General features: G+C 47.2%; 1 pseudogene; it reads left to right on the plus strand.

Moving 5' to 3' along the window:
* Positions 1–1,147: 1,147 nt before the first annotated feature.
* LOC130116458 (NGFI-A-binding protein 1-like) lies at positions 1,148–1,497 on the plus strand (annotated as a pseudogene).
* Positions 1,498–6,396: the final 4,899 nt, after the last annotated feature.

Below are 6,396 nucleotides of genomic sequence, written 5' to 3' on the forward strand. Positions count from 1 at the left end.
CAACCCCACCCTGCCATCATGCAGGTCCCTACAACAAGATCACAACCATAACCTGCCATCATGCAGGTCCATACAAGACCACAACCCTAACCTGCCATCATGCAGGTCCCTACAAGATCACAACCCTAACCTGCCATCATGCAGGTCCCTACAACAAGATCACAACCCTAACCTGCCATCATGCAGGTCCCTACAACAAGATCACAACCCTAACCTGCCATCATGCAGGTCCCTACAACAAGATCACAACCCTAACCTGCCATCATGCAGGTCCCTACAACAAGATCATAACCCTAACCTGCCATCATGCAGGTCCCTACAACAAGATCACAACCCTAACCTGCCATCATGCAGGTCCCTACAATAAGATCATAACCCTAACCTGCCATCATGCAGGTCCCTACAACAAGATCACAACCCTAACCTGCCATCATGCAGGTTCCTACAACAAGATCACAACCCTAACCTGCCATCATGCAGGTCCCTACAATAAGATCACAACCCTAACCTGCCATCATGCAGGTCCCTACAACAAGATCACAACCCTAACCTGCCATCATGCAGGTCCCTACAACAAGATCACAACCCACCCCTGCCATCATGCAGGTCCCTACAACAAGATCACAACCCTAACCTGCCATCATGCAGGTCCATACAAGACCACAACCCTAACCTGCCATCATGCAGGTCCCTACAACAAGATCACAACCCCACCCTGCCATCATGCAGGTCCCTACAAGATCACAACCCTAACCTGCCATCATGCAGGTCCCTACAACAAGATCACAACCCTAACCTGCCATCATGCAGGTCCCTACAACAAGATCATAATCCTAACCTGCCATCATGCAGGTCCCTACAACAAGATCACAACCCTAACCTGCCATCATGCAGGCCCCTACAACAAGATCACAACCCTAACCTGCCAGCATACAGGTCCGTACAACAAGACCACAACCCTAACCTGCCATCATGCAGGCCCCTACAACAAGATCACAACCCTAACCTGCCATCATGCAGGTCCCTACAACAAGATTACAACCCTAGCGCCACTCCTCTGTAGCAGGTAAGCTGTAAACAAAATCAGGGAGGAACAGGGAAAAGGGAAGAGAAAGCGAAAAGACAAAGCAACAGGTATGGTGGTATGATGGGGGAGCTGCAGCTCTACCGGATCCTGCAGCGGGCCAATTGCTTTACTACTACGAGGCTTTCATCCAGCAGGGTGGTGATGACATGCAGCAACTGTGTGAGGCAGGGAAGGAGTTCCTGGAGATCATGGTGTTGGTGGGCATGGCCAGCAAGCCGCTGCATGTCCGCCGTCTGCAAAAGGCCCTGCGGGACTGGGTCACCAACCTGGCCCTTTTTAACCAACCACTCACCTCCCTGCCGGTCTGCAACCTCCCTGCCTGTCTGCAGCACCTCTGTCTACTAGCTGCTGGAGGGCTCGCCCACCCTACTCAACTCTCAGGACCACTCCAACACTGCAGTACAGAGTAAAACAGCTTCAAAACAATCTGTTGTTTCTCTTGTCATGTAACCTCCAGGCTCTTAACCAACAACATTTCCATTCATTTTAGTGGATGGAAAGTTGAAAAGAAGAGGAGAGAAGAAGCTTTGGCAGGAATTTATCTTAACACCGTCAGGGAACACGAAGACCTAGATGCCCGGACCTTCACCATTCCTCCATGTCTGCACCTGTTTAAAGGAAGACTGCTCTCTAAAACACCAGGCTCAGTAACCAGAGAGCCATGCAGTCACATGGACTCCATGTACACTGACTACACCATTCTGCTGGCACCACCCAAGGATGACACATCAAATGACTTCACAGACCTAGGTAAGAAACATAAAAAACTAAGACTACAGGACACAGAGAGAGAGAGAGAGAGAGAGAGAGAGAGAGAGAGAGAGAGAGAGAGAGAGAGAGAGAGAGAGAGAGAGAGAGAGAGAGAGAGAGAGAGAGAGAGAGAGAGAGAGAGAGAGAGAGAGAGACACCTTTGACCTTTAACCAAGCCTTTAATGTTCCAATTTTTCAGTCACATCAAGATAACATCAACACAAATACTCATATACATAGTGGAAAAACACAACAATTGCCATACACAGTAAAAACAAAAGGATACACCTTCCCCCTATTTCCCCTTTTTTCAAAGATTAAGAATAAGCACTTGGTCTTCCACTGTGCACAGCACATCCCCCTGTCCCCACATAGAAATAATCCTTCCAGGTTTGAACTAAGTTTGAAAAACATGAACTCTATTTTCAGCCGAGCAGCCACTAGACCCCTGAACATGAGCATGGCGTCTGTGGACCCTGTGCCTTTCATCTTGTTCCGTCTGCTAAGCCAAATGCTCATTTTCGCCTGTCCTATCAAAGAATTAACCAAGGTGATACATCTGCACTGTGCTGCCATGTACCTTGGACCAAAGACAAACAGGCTGTCTGCAAGAACTTCTCCTAAACCTCTGAGCCACCGCTGCAGTACAGAGAAAAGAGGGCTCAACCTGGGACATCTAAGCCATAAGTGCTGTAGGGTTTCCTCATCATTGCAGAAAGAGCATTGACTCCCTACCCTAGGATCAAAGTGTGCCACATGTCTGTTCGTAGCCACAGCCCTGTGTACCACCCTCCACTGTAGATCCGCAGTGCGTTTCTCAATGGGGGGTTTGTACAGGGACCTCCAGCTGCCCCTGGGGAATGAGCCTGGTGCCAACAAACTCAACCACCTCGACTCCTGCACGCCGGCTAGTGATGTTCTGTTGAGAACCTTTACAGTGACTGCGTACAAGGCCTTCTGTGACGTGCTTGAGAGGTCATGTAGTTCCGGCGTTTTGAAGGACAGAATGGCCCCCTTCACTTCTTCCTGCTCCTGCACTGCCGCACGGACTGACAAAGATGGAAAGACAGGCAGCATAGCTGGCTGATCCTCTCCACACTCCGCTCCTAATGCCTCCCTGAAGGAGCCAGGAAGTGCACTGATCACTTCTCCCAACAATCTCTCCATCAAACGAAGAGATTTAAAGCCAGTCTCTTGGCTTAAAATGCCCGCCGTCTTCCACTGTCCTCCTGATCTGAGACACGCTAATTTCATAGGTCCAGCTCTTATGAGGGATATCTGTACACTTACGGAGCTGAGCATCCTGCAGTGTATCAGTGGGTTATGGAACAGTGGTTCCTCCCCTACACTGCCATAGAGCTGGGAGTAGTCCCTGTTGGTGCGCAAGACCGTTCCCCAAGCGCGGAGAACAGATTGATAGAAGGGTGTTGTCGTGAAATCCATACCAGCCAAGTCCAGAAGGAACAGGTGCTTGTTATAGTTCAGGTTCATGACCCTCGGAAGCAACACAGACGCTGTTTCACTCCAAAGTCGCTGGTCATGGTATAAAAGGCGCTGCACAGTTTGAAGGCGAAAGGCCATGATGCAACTGCGGAAGTCAATCAGGCCCTGGCCTCCTTCTAGCACTGGTAGGAACAGTACAGCAGACTTGGTCCAGTGAAAGCCTCCCCAGAAGAAGTCCACCAGCATCTTCTGTACTTCCCGTATGAGCGTGTCCGGAGGTTCTACAACTGTAAACCGGTGCCAGAACATCGAGGCAATCAAGTTGTTAACAATCAAGACTCTCCCTCTATAGAGCAACTGAGGCTGGATCCAAGTCCATCTAGACAATCGGGCACTGACCTTTTCGGTTAAACCCTCCCAATTTTTGCTCAGGAAGCGGTCACTGCCTAGAAAGACACCTTGGCGTTTTATCCCTTCTGTATTCCACTGCAGCCCCGCTGGTAATGTCGGCTTTTCTCTATTGCTCCACTCCCCCAGCAAGAGACCCTCAGATTTTGACCAATTGACTTTTGTAGAGGAAGCTTGTTCGTATAAGGCCAATTTCTGCTTGAGAGATTGTACATCGTTTTGGGTTGTTATGAAAACCGTGACATCGTCAGTGTATGCTGATAAACTAACTGCAGTGGTGATGTTCCCTGAAAAGGTTAGCCCTGGGAGCCCCTGCCTGAGCTGAAATAAAAGTGGTTCAATGGCCAGGGAGTACAACATCCCAGATAAAGGACAACCCTATCTTATACCTCTCTTAACAGAGACAGGTCGGCTGAGTCCACCTCCTACCTTCAATAGAACACTGGCTCCGGAATACAACAACTTGATCCAGTTAACAAATTTATCCCCAAAACCAAAAACTTTAAGTGCTTTGAACAGATAGCAATGATCAATCCTGTCAAAAGCCTTCTCTTGATCTAAGGAACGCAGGCCAACATCCAGCTCCTGGAGCTTAGATATGGCAATAATGTCGCGTATCAAAAAAAGTTTATCCTTAATTGTACGATCAGGAACAAAGTGCGTCTGTCTGTAATGTACAACCGTGTCCATACACTGTTTGAGTCTATTTGAAAAACATTTTGCAATGATCTTATAGTCAGTACACAACAATGAAACTGGCCTCCAAGTTTTTCAGGAGGCCAAGATCTCCCTTTTTTGGTAGCAGTGTCAGGACAGCCCGTCTACAACTCAAAGGTAGAGTTCCAGAGTTCAAACATTCTTTAAAAACATCGTGTAAGTCTCATCCAATTAGAGTCCAAAACGTCTTGTAGATCTCTGAAGGAAGTCCATCAACTCCAGAGGCTTTGCCACAGATGAGCTGCTGAACCGCCACAGATATCTCATCAAAGGAGATGGGGGACTCCAGCGAAGTCACCTGTGTTTCACCCAGCTGAGGCAGTCCCTCCAGTATCTCCCCCCACACAGCCAGGGTCACAGGTCTCAGCACTGAACAGGCTGCTGTAGAAGTCTATGGCCAACTTCCTCATCTCTGATGGATCAGTTGTAATTGCTCCACTGGGAAGTTTGAGGTGCATCATCACATTGTTCTTTCTAATTTTCCTCTCGAGTTTAAAGAAAAAAGAAGTTGGAGCATCTATGTCTTTGATGGTGGCAAATCGGGTTCTGATTAAAGCACCCTTTGCTCTCTCATGTAGGAACCTACCTAAAGCCTTCCTCCTACTTTCCCAAGTGCTGCTGTTACCATCATGTCCAACAATTACTTCGCCTTCCAATATCCTAATTTCTCTCTCTAATTCGTCAAGACAGAGTTTCTCCACACCGAGAGTGTGTTGCTTGTATTGCTGACATAAAATCCTAATTTGTGTTTTTCCTACCTCCCACCATCGAGTTAAGCTCTCAAAATCCTTCCTCCTCAGCCTCCAATGACTCCAGAAGTCAGAGAAGAACTGACAGAAGGCTTTATCCTGTGGGAACAGTGTCGAAATTGAACTTGTAAAGAAAAATCTGCCACTACTAAATGGTGATCTGAAAATCCCACAGGTGATATCGTGGACTTAATCAACCTGTTGCTGTATGTTTGATTGAGGTAAATCCTGTCCAACCTGGCTGCCCTCACACTACCCTCCGCAGCTTTTACCCATGTGTACTGCCTAGCTGTTGGATTAAGTGTCCTCCAAACATCCGTAAGGTCGTTTTCTGACGGTGGATGGGGCTCTTCTGAGTTTCTGTCAACACCACTATGATTGAGCCACTATTAAATTGTTTGAGTTTATCCCTCAGTTTGCTAAACAATCTCAAGCGATCGGTGCCTGTATTATAAGCATACACATTTATAAACACAAAAGGTATTTCTCGGATTGTTGCCTGAACTACCTGGATCCTGCCCTGCTCCACTTCACATGTCAAAACATTTGTCAAAAGGAGGCGCTGCGAGAAGAGAACAGCTACACCTGCACTAAAGTTGGTACCATGGCTCAAAAAAGCCTGGCCTGCCCAACTCATTCCCCACTCTATCTCGTTGTCTATAGAGCTATGTTTTTCCTGTAGGGGGAGCACATCTATGTTCTTAGCTCTAATCAGCTCAGCTACCACACCTCGCTTAACTCTATCCCGTCCTCCGTTAATATTTAGACTCCCTACTCACAAACAGTCCATTAAAAGAAGAGAGAAAGGAAGGATAAGACAGTGAAACATTTCGAAGAGAGAAAAAACACCTTTTGTGTATCACATATATTTAGGTTTTGTACATGTAAAGGAACATTTCCTCACTTTTCTTTCCTGAGTTTCATCAGAATCTTCTTCAGACGAAACCTCTTCTGCTTACTGAGCTCTTCATATCCAGCTGTTTTTCTAATTTTCATAACAGAACTAACAAACCTGTCCACATCCGAGAAGAAATCTGTTACATCCACAGACTGTCTGCCATAGGTTTCGTCAAGGAAATCATTAATCTCTTTCAATGAGTATGACTGCTCATCACCTTGCGACACAATATCAGCAAACTGAGATAGGCCATCATCCTCTAACATGTCCTCATCTTCATTTCCAGCGTTTTCACAGTGTGACTCACCTGCAGGAACCTGACTCTCGGCCTCGGCTGGGTGACT

This window comes from Lampris incognitus, chromosome 8 (assembly GCF_029633865.1).
Source record: "Lampris incognitus isolate fLamInc1 chromosome 8, fLamInc1.hap2, whole genome shotgun sequence".
Lineage (NCBI taxonomy): Eukaryota > Metazoa > Chordata > Actinopteri > Lampriformes > Lampridae > Lampris > Lampris incognitus.